The sequence below is a fragment of the Agelaius phoeniceus genome, chromosome 2, assembly GCF_051311805.1.
Source record: "Agelaius phoeniceus isolate bAgePho1 chromosome 2, bAgePho1.hap1, whole genome shotgun sequence".
In the NCBI taxonomy this organism is placed as follows: domain Eukaryota; kingdom Metazoa; phylum Chordata; class Aves; order Passeriformes; family Icteridae; genus Agelaius; species Agelaius phoeniceus.
In genome coordinates this window covers 97,634,920-97,645,406 of record NC_135266.1, presented here as the reverse complement: position 1 = coordinate 97,645,406, position 10,487 = coordinate 97,634,920, and the positions used below count along the sequence as shown (strand labels likewise).

The following is a 10,487-nucleotide window of genomic DNA, read 5'->3' as shown; positions in this document are numbered from 1 at the left end:
CTTTTATATCATGGTGAGAAAGACTTTTAAATCGTGGTTTTACATCATTACAACTATATCTTAGAGGTAATGCAAGGAGTTGTTTCTTTGAATCTAAATATTTTTCTAAATTTTGATTAATATTAGACTAATTAGGTAATTGCAATGGAGGGTTTACTTCTGATTTAGATTGTGTTTTATTTTTCTCTCGCATCACTATTGTTTCTGATACAGAACAGGTAGTATTTTGTCACTGTCATCATCTGTTCTAGGAACTCTGCTAAGCTCTAAGTTCTTGGCAGAGGTGTTGCCGCAGCAACAAATATTTTCAGGAGCTTTGCCAGGAAGGGCGGAGGATTAGAACTCCGAAATCTTGGCAGCAGTGCTGCCTGAGTTATACGCCTCTCCGGGAGCCCTGCCAGAAAGGGCAGAGGAGGAGGAGGCGAGCTTCACATTCTCAACACTTCTTCCACAATGGAGGTAGCGGCTATTTATCAATTAGAGCTTGATAAATTTCCTCTCAATTTACTGAATTGGGTTTTATTAGAATTATACAAATTGGGCTACTTTCGAGCTGCAAATCTCAAATTTGTATTTGTGACACTTTCTAATGAACTGTTACAGGTTTCACACTGTATCTTTGTCTGCGGGGACTCAGCTGGAAAACTTTCAGCTTTAAGTTGTGATTTTGACATGCTATTTTCTCTCTTAGCAGCGAATGAGAGGGGCTTTAAAGCTTCTGTTTGTGGTTCTCCAGAAACTTTTCTGAGCTCTCTTGCTTCTACTTCATGCATTTGTCTGGGCAGAGCCATCTTGGCTTCGCTCGGCCCTTGGCTGCTGCCTGCCACCTTTGTCTTCTTTTTTGCTCGCTCCTCTGCAGGCAGAGCCAAATCTAAAGCTTGCTTACTACCTATATCTGGAGGCTGGGGAACTAAAAACAGCAAAAACTCTGGGAGAGACTTGGGGGAGGAATTTGCAAGAAAAGAATTTTCAGAACTGCAAAGCAATCTGCTTGCTTGAGCTAGATCTGAGGGGGTATCTTCCTGAGAAGGGGAAGTAGTGGCAGGAGTGACCTCCGCAGCTTTTTGACTAGGCAGAGCAGACCTAGAGCTTCTTTCGGCAGTCTTCACTTGCACAACTTCAGAACAAACAGCTCTTGTATTGCAAAGCTTCTCCTAACTCTTATCTCTCGGACCTGTGCGACTCTCATCTTCTCTAGAACACAACTTCCGACTTCTTACATTCTTGGAATGCAATGAAAATCTTGAATGCTTTCTCAGGCATTGCAGGGGTGGGTGCTTCTGCAGAGGAATGGGAGGGTGGCTTGTCACAGCATCAGTGACGCAGGGAATTTCGGAAGAAACAGAGGACACAACAGAAGCTGAAAGTGGATTTGATTCTCACTTCTTGGGGATCCGGGTGCTGTCTACATAGCTTGGAGAAACTCTGGACGTGCTAGAAAGGAAGGAACTTCGAACAGAACTCGAGATCTTCCTAGAAGAGGACAACGGCTCAGCACTACTCGGAATTAAAGTCTCAGAACCAGATGTTCTGTTTTGGTATTCAAAAAAGTCTTTATTATGATTATTTTGTTTAAAGCTCTCTATTAAAGCTCTGGAGACAGGCATTAGTATGCTCACAGTCTTTTCTTTTTTAAGAGAGAATAGATTATAAATTTTCCAGTTTATCTGGTTTCAAAAATCAAAGGTAAAAGTAGACTGCAAGTATATATTTTGAGTATTTGCTTTTACTCAGATTAATAAGTCTTTCAGTTCATGCTTTGAGATGTTTGAACGTCTTTTATCTTGTAAAATTTTCTCAAGCCAGTAAAAAATGTCTCATTCTGTTTTAGATAAATTTTAGATAAATCGTGTAGCTCAGGAGCTTTTAAAATGCTACTTATTACTTACAAGGACATTAGGTGCAGATGATGAACGGGATGATTTATTCTTCTGTTTAACAGCTTGGCCTTCCGGTGACTGAACTGTCTACAATATTTTTTTTTATTCTTCTAGTTTAACAAAGTTCCTCACATGGAGCACCATTTATCGCCAGCCAGAAGCTATGTACGAATCACAAACAAGACAAGACTGCTGTAGAACGTGTCTTGAGCTGTTTTATTTTTCAGCATCAGTCTCATTACATGATTGTTACAATGAAAAGATGCCAGCAGCTCACATCCCAAACAGCAAACAAAGAACTTATGTTGCAACTTACTTTATAAGTTTTTGCCCAATCACACAAAGCAAAAGCATATTGACAGTAGTTTTATTCAACCACTATAAGCACATGTACCTTTAGTTAAAACAATGCTTGCTTATTTTGAATACAATACCTACTTATAAGCCTTAAAACACAACGCACAGAGCTCCATTTTTAAGCTTCAACCTTCCTAATGTCTTGCTAGATAAACTTTTCTGTAGCTTAGAGAGTTATTCTAGACAAGTGCCAATACACAAACTGTTGTTCTATTTGTCCTTGCCTTTCTACTTTTTAAATAATTTTTCTGCTCACCTATCTCATGGCTGATGCTTAGCTCTAATCACAGTTTTACTGTCTCTGAGGCCTGCCTTTTGCAGCTTTCCCAAAACCCTCTAATTTTGTAAATTCCCATAAAGATGCCAAGTGGATTTTACTGAGATGTCCCAAGTGGGAAGGCTTAAATATCTTCTGGTAATAGTATATCAGCTAACAAGGTGGCCAGAAGCATTCCCAAGTGCTTCAGCAGCTACAGCATCACCTATGAAGGTATTTTTGGAACAAATTATTTCAAGATACAGGATTGTAGAAGCAACAGACTCAAGGGAGCTAATTTTAAAAGAAAGATCCTTCAAGGGGTTATGGCTACTTTAGGAAAACAATGGATCCTCCATACCCCCTAGTACCACCAGAACTTGTGCCAGGTATAAAACAAGTGAAGAGAGAAATAAAGAAACACCCTTTGAAGCTGTTAATAGGTACCAAGATGCCATGGGTAGGGCTTTTTCCATTGGCTTTGGCAAGAATGAAGGCCAGACCTAGAAGAGAGAATCAGTTCTCTTCCTTTGAATTATTGTTTGGGATTCCTCACCTGGGTAATTCTCAACCTAGTGGGGTGTAGAGGTAAGTGATGTATATTTAAAAGAATAGGTGGCCAGGATACTGTCTCTCGTGAAATCCCTTCAACCGGAAGCTCAGCTGGCATAGCCCCTGCCTTTGGACTTTGGCTGTTCATAACATCCAACCAGGGGATTTAGTCCTGCTTAAGGAGTGGAAAGATGCACCACTGGTGACAAAGTGGAGTAGGACTTTCCAATGCTACTGACCACAGAAACAGCCATCAAGACAGCTGAACACAGGTGGACCCATCACACTCTAGTCAAGGTCTCTAAGGCCCCAGAGATTAGGACATCTCAGCAGAGGAGGAATAGTCTGGAGCAACAGCCAGTGCGCTGACATTGGGGCAAGCCGTGTGTACCTACCACAGACTGTCTGCTGAAATAGTCTGGATGGGCATCGGCATCCCTCTTTTAGAATCTCCACTCACTGGGGGGCTACTACTTGCTGTCACTGTTTTCTTTATCTTAAGTGATTTCTGTGCATTCACTGGCCACAGGTGGTATGGAAGACAAGGCGAAAATTAGACTAAGTCATTAGAATACACTATTAGAATATTTTCCTTACTAATTCTACTTTTATATTGTCAGCTAAGTTTAGGCCAGGAATGGAAGAATCCATTTCCAGCCTTAGGAGAAGAAGCAGCCAAAGTTTTTAACCTTAGCTGTTGTTGGGTCTGCAGAGGGCCAGAAGAATCTGAAGCGTGGCTATGGGTGACTAGCTCAGTGGAATCTAAATGGTGGGTCAATACCCTAAATGAGGTCCATAATGGGACAGGATTTGGGTAAAAGAAGGAAGCCCATGGTGACTTCATTCTTCTGAATCAGGCGCTTATTGCCTAAATAGGACAGGGGGTGTCTATGTAGGAAAAGCGTTTGTGATTTGACTTTACCTTTGGGTTTAAACATCTGGGTCTGGACTCCAAATTGCCCTCCTTGCAGTTGTTCCAAACATCAAGCAAATGCAATCAAATGCCTGTGAAGCTCACTAATGGTAGCTGGTTGAGGTGTTCCTACAATCATTACCAAAAAGATTTTGAAGGCTGTAAAGCAGTGGGGAGGGACAAGGGATTTTTTGACCACCTGTTTTTAAGCTGCCTCCAAGAAAGTTCCACGAGTAGAACACATGTTGTTTGTGATTATCAGTGCAAATGTCAACACCAAAATGGAACTTGAGCCCTTTGTTAGTGAGTTCTTCTCCAAATCCAAGCAAACAGATTGCAGATGTAAATGTAGCTGGGAATCCTGCAGGGGAGCTTGGAAATAAAAACATTGTAACTCTTAGGGTGGGGTAGCTACTGTTGGAGGACTGCTAAGGCCAGGAAACGATCCAACTTTTGACCCACCAATTGATGACAGAGATTAGGAAGGCCCCTTTGCTAACGGAACATCGGCTTTGGAAAGACGCCATTGACTGGCATTGCAGTCACCATGAGTATTGCAGCTTACCTCCAAGCTGCTCAAGGATGTTATATGGGGCATATTAGACCTACCACAAGTTCAGGGAACTCACTTAGGAATCAAAATCTATGGTGATTTAATTAGCGAAAGCAATCAGTTGATGCAGCCCTGGCTGGAGGGAGAACCCTAAAATGGGGAAAAGATAAATGGTCACCAGAAAAAATTATATCACACTATAGACCAGCCACTTGGAATCCTTATGAATTAATATGAAGTGCCAGAGAACCCATTTATAATTTGAATGGGATATTTAGGTTACAACCTGCTTTGAAATTATAAGCAACTGGACAGCTATGGCTCTTGACCTTCTTGACGACCAAGCCACTCAAATGAAGAATGCAATATTTCAGCATTGGATGGTATAAGATTATCTATTAGCAGAAGGAGGACGAGTTTGTGGAAAATTAAATTCTTCAAACTGCTGTTTGCAAAGAGATGGCAACAGAAAAGTGGTCAAACAAATAATAAAGAAAATCAAGTTTGTTTGTGTACCATTCCAAAGGTGGAAAGGATGGGAATGGGACATGTTGTCATGGGTACCTGGCAAGCTATGGGTTAAATGAATAGCGTTTGTCCTCTTCTGTGCTATAGCAACTCTAATCTTTTTACCATGCATGACACCTTGCTAAGTGCAACTCTTTCAGCAGGTGATCACGGGGATGCAGGTAGTAGCCATGCCTAATACTGCAGAAATGGCTACAAAAGAGTCAAAAATTATGTCACTGCAAATAATTGCAAAACCAAGGAAGACCCAGGGAGAAAAACTTAAATCAATGGTAATTAATATCTGTAAAGACAGTTATGGAGAAAATAAAAAGAGGGGGGATTGAAAGGAGTAAGATGAAAGATGTCAACAAATTAACAGTGGTTTTAAGGCCCTTGTATTTCTGGGAGGGTGAAACCTGTCTGTTAAACCCTCTGGGATCATCACTTGAGCTTCCAGTGTTTCTCAAGCTCTCAAAGTAAAATTGACCCACCAAACTCATATTTGTCTCAATCCTAATCCCAGAATCATGCTTCAGGTATATTTTCTCACTATGAAATTGGAGTAGAAAACGCTTTAGGAAATGCTTTGCAGCCCATTCTTTCCCAAAGGCCCAATCTGCTTTAATTAGGAATGTTCTTCAAGCACAAGGTTTGGATGCAGCCAGTGAGACTCACATTTCAGAAGGACCATCAATGGTCTGATAAAGACATAGCACTTTCAAGCAAGACACAGGGACTTAGGAAGATATTTGAAATCTGTTGACATGCAGTTCTAGTAGTGGAAAATGAAATGCTGTTAGAATAAGCCTGCTCCCCAAATCAGCTTTGCCTGGATCCACCTGCCCTGCAGCACAGCCTTCTCCCTTTGTCCTTACTGTTTTCTGCTCAGGATCAACCCAAACCTGGGGTATTTAAATTCCTGTAAGACACAGTGCAGCTGATGGGCAGCAGATGCAGTCTTCCCAAAGTGGCTGCTGGCTTTCAGGGAAGACTTCAGGGAAGAGATGGCAGTTTCCTTAGTGTCTTTTCATGTCCTCTCTTTGCCATGCAGATGATGGCATGCATGGCATAGCTCTATTTGGCAGTCAGTCCCAAGGCAGAGCTGTGGTGAGCACAGGGTGAGCTCTCTCCTCCTTGCTCTGACACCTGCGCTGGCAGCAATGACACAGTGACTCCGCAAGCTGATGCTGCCTGTGCCATCACCGGCTTGAGTTGGTCTGGGCAGCACCATGGGAAGATCTTGCTCTGCTGGTGGCCTCAGTGATGACCCTGAGACTGACTCAGCTGGTTGGAACATGGTGCTAAGGATACCAGGTTTGTGGGTTTGATCCTCTGTGGGCCATTTGATGATCCCTGCGAGTCCCTTCCAACTCACGATATTCTGATTCCGTGATAGGATACTTCATACACAGCAGGAAGCTTTGGCTAAGAAGTCAGTGCTACCAAGGCCTGGAGGTACAGGTTCCTGCTGACAGATACCCAGGGTAAGCCTTCCTCTCTAACAGGATTAACACACAGATGTTTGTTTCGCTGGCCCAATTCAAAACCCCAGTGATAGAGGGTTAAGAGCTGTCAGAGAGCTTCAGTCGCTGCCAAAGAGCCACCACCCTTCAGGTCTCACTTTGTACCACCTCCCATAATGGTTAAATGCAAAACTTCACAAATAAAAATCTCTCCTTGCCTCTCTCCAGTCAGTTGTCCTGCAGGAGACAGAGAGGAGGAACACTCTGACCTCAAGAAGTTTTGCAGAATATTTGTACACTAACAAAGTCCCTTCCTTTCTATTTCTGAAATTAGAGCTATCAAAATCACACCAGATGTTGATTTTTGTTTGTCTTTTCTCCATTTTGAATAATTTTTAACATTAATGAGTTCTTAAAATTGGTATGGTTGGAGAAGTCAATGGATATGTCCCACCAGTAGACCATTCCCAGAAATTGCTAGTGAGCCCTTCTCAGCCAATTGTCAGGGTGCCATCCATCCACCCATGGATCCTGTGATGAGGGTTTCAGATCTTTGGGGTTTTTTTATGTATTCCTTTCCAAAGGCTTTTCCCAAGACTTGCTCCTTCCAGTAGGCACTATCTCCTGCCTTTCCTATTTAAAACTAAATGACATAACACTCATGGATGTAATTATTGCTTCCAGCAAGAGTGGTTAACACTTGGCAAAGGATGCCGGAGTTTTTAAGGAGAATCTGATAAAAAAGAAAGGCAGAACAACCTTAAATAAAGAGACAATTCTTTTCTTTCAAGGAATAAGACTAAAAAATGTGGGGTTTTTTTCTGTGCTAATGATGTCAAAGTCCATACTTCACTGCCCTGAATGCTGGGGCTTAGGGAAAAAGTCATTGAAAGTGTTTTGTTTTGTTTCTTTTAATGTAAAGAATATGGGTAGACAAAAAGGATTTTCTAAACCTGACTCCTGGTGTAGGTACACAGATATATAACAAAATGAGTGACAGATTTGCCCAGAACATTTCAAGCAGCAATATGGATATTTTCCCTGCTAATTGAATCATTAGCTAGTCTGCCCTCAAAGTTACAAGACTTGTGATAAAATTACTGCTTTGATAATCAGCGATGTGATCTGTTTCTACAGAACAGTTCTCTTGCCCTCTTTCTGCCTCTGCTTTCCCATCTACAGAGGTGATAGTTTCCTTTTTCTTTTTTCTTTTCCTCTGAAAACAGGAGATTAACCTCCAGAAAATGACATTTTTTCTTTTTTTGATGGAAGATAGTGCATCAGGCAAACTATCTGTGGGGGTTAAATAAGGGGAACTTCAAGACATATGTGCTGTTTGTCTTTTTTTTTCATCCAAAGGATAACAAATCCTCAGGTCTTTTTTTTCAAGTTTATAAATAAGGTTTGGAAGTTCATTGAGCATGATGAGTGTTTTCATTCTAATGTTGTTCTGCAGTGCCAAGACCATGCTGGTAAATTAAAGCTCCTTTTATCAGTCCAGGGGAGGAATCTGCCACTGAGTTATCTCCCATCCTCTTTGTGGGACAGATTACAGGGAAAAAAAGGCAGCCTGCCAGGGAGGGATGGCTCTTGCTCTTTAAAATTGTGAGTGACCTGTCACTAGAATTTCTTTTTTCCCATTTGCTCTAAATTTCACAGTAGCTTCTTGATCTCAGTAGAAGACTGGAGGCCTGTCTTGGGACTGAAGTTGGTGGAAAATTGAACCAGACCCGAGGAATATTCAATTAAAACAAATGGATCACAGAAAAGCCCACAATACAGTTAAACCTGAAGATAACTCAGTGGCTGTGAGGAAGCCAGCAGTGTTGCAATGATGGTGCCATTGCTTCAGGATGGATTTGGGAGCACTGAGAGAGCAGGAATTAATTTTTCCCCTTTTTGTCAGCATGAATTCTTCTCCTGGGTAACACCGGCCTTTGTCTGATGCAAGGACGTGTGAGCCATCCAGCAATGTCAGCTGTCCCTCCCTCCCAAGGGCCTGAGGGAAGGAGCAGCAAGGAGCCCACACAGCAGGAGTAGGCCAGGGAGAGCAGGACAGCCAAAGCTCTCAGTGCTGATGTGGCAGCTGAGCCAGTTGTGACTTTTTTGGACATCTTATCTGCCTACTCTGCCCATGAAATAGTCCAGCAACAGGCAAGCTGGCATCAACCCTGCTTGCTCTGGAGCTGACTCCAGGAGGAGCTCCAAAGCCAAACCTCACCTACACTCAGGGTTTAGGTTTTTTTCCTTCCTGAAAATTCAGAGAGCAACAAGGCCATGAGATTTTTCCTGTGGGTGGTTGAAAGAGACAGTCTGAAGTCTGAAGTCTGACTGTCTGAAGTTTCCCTTATTTGCCTCACGACTGTCGCATGAATTGAACGGGACCACTGAAGACTCTAATTGGAGTTCTGGCCTGGTTGAGGTGGATGCTCACCAAGTGATTTTTCACAGCTGTGTCAACAGTGCTTCCAGCAAGGACTGCCAAGGGGCAACTCGCCCGATATGCTTGCACCTGCTTCATGACAATGGCTCATGAATTTCCCCACCTCTTGGCCAAATGAACTTTCAGGGGTAACTTTGGTGGTCCCCCACAAAAAACCCTTCATCTGCTTCACTACCACCATAACGGATGGAGATTGAAGCCGCCTCCGAAGGACTGAGACTGAGACCTCTGTAATCCTAACACGTGGTGTGGGGGGGGAGGGGGCTGGCCTGATCGAAGTGAGATGTTTGCCCAGGTGGGTTTCCTGGACCAAGAAAACAATGGGTCTTGCTCACTGCTGAGAACATGGACTGTCTGTACCTGTTTTCAATACCTGTTCCCCCTCTGTGATTTCAAGACTTATTCTCTATTGTATTTGTTCCCCCCTGGCTATTTCAAGGTCTGTTCCCCCCTCAGCAAAGGACTATAATAGATCCCTGAGTTAACCAGAATTTTGAGATTCTCCCTGACATGACTAGGCAAATTTCCCATTGACTGGACCACGAGGATTTCATCTCTACATTTGGTAGCTATACCCCCTTTATCTCTCTCTCTCTCTCTCTCTTTTTATATCTTTTATCTTTCTTCTAATCCCTCTATCACATTTGGTGTGGTCATTCAATAAAAGGTGTATTTGTTTTGATCAATACTGAAATCCCCTCCACGTTGTTTTTGCACTCTGAGACAAGTTAATGAACCGTCACAACCCCCACTAGCAACTAGCAGATTGTGACAGTGGTCATGGAAACTTGGCCATGACCAACCGGCCCTTCTCACACTGCACACGGATAGAAGAATTTGCAGCACACAGCTCCCCACAGCCCAGTGTGATCTTCAGAAACATGTTTGTGCTGAACATGCCCAGGGGCTGAGCCCTGTCTGGGAGTCACCTAATTACCCAGGTGCTGTGCCAAGTGCACTCACTCCCTGGCTTGGATTTGGCCTGTCACAACTCGCCCTCAGATTGTGGTCATTCATGAGTGAGGCTGTTCTGGTGGAGGGATGAAGAGGTCTCAGCTGTAGGACACTGGCTGGGTCACACTGCTTTCCCTCAGTACTGGCCTGTTGTACTTACTGGAGTTGTACGCTCAGGTCAAGACAAAGGTTGTTTAAAATGTCAAACAGGCTAATTAATGCAGGTTTTCAGAAGTATTGAGTGCTCATAAATGCAGAGAATCACAAAATGGGGAAGGTTGGAAGGGACTGTGGTGGGTCATCTCCCAAGTGCACCCTGGAGTCACAGAACTGGTTCAAAGGTTGCTTTCACCTGGTCAGTCCTTTTTTTTCAGATGAAGCAAAGGCAGGGAGCAGGATGAGCTCAGCATGGGTGGGTGCTTGGCAGCCCCAGAACCAGCTCTGTCAGCAGTGACCATCTCCTCAGAGCAAAATACATCCACAAAAAACCCACAGCAATGTGCAGGGTGGCTAGGAAAGCAGAGACAGCTTGTTGTCAAAAGCCTTTTTTGGTATCATTCAGGTGTGCTTAAATGGATAGAAAGCAGTGAGGGGATAAAAACAGAA

The 10,487-nt window shown here is 43.1% G+C and overlaps 1 long non-coding RNA gene across 1 annotated transcript; it reads left to right on the top strand.

Moving 5' to 3' along the window:
* Positions 1 to 394: 394 nt before the first annotated feature.
* LOC143693394 (uncharacterized) lies at positions 395 to 9,613 on the top strand. The gene is made up of 4 exons (XR_013181033.1): positions 395 to 459; positions 6,073 to 6,335; positions 6,418 to 6,505; positions 8,144 to 9,613. It is a non-coding gene; the product is annotated as an uncharacterized LOC143693394 (long non-coding RNA).
* The last annotated feature ends 874 nt before the right edge of the window (positions 9,614 to 10,487 follow it).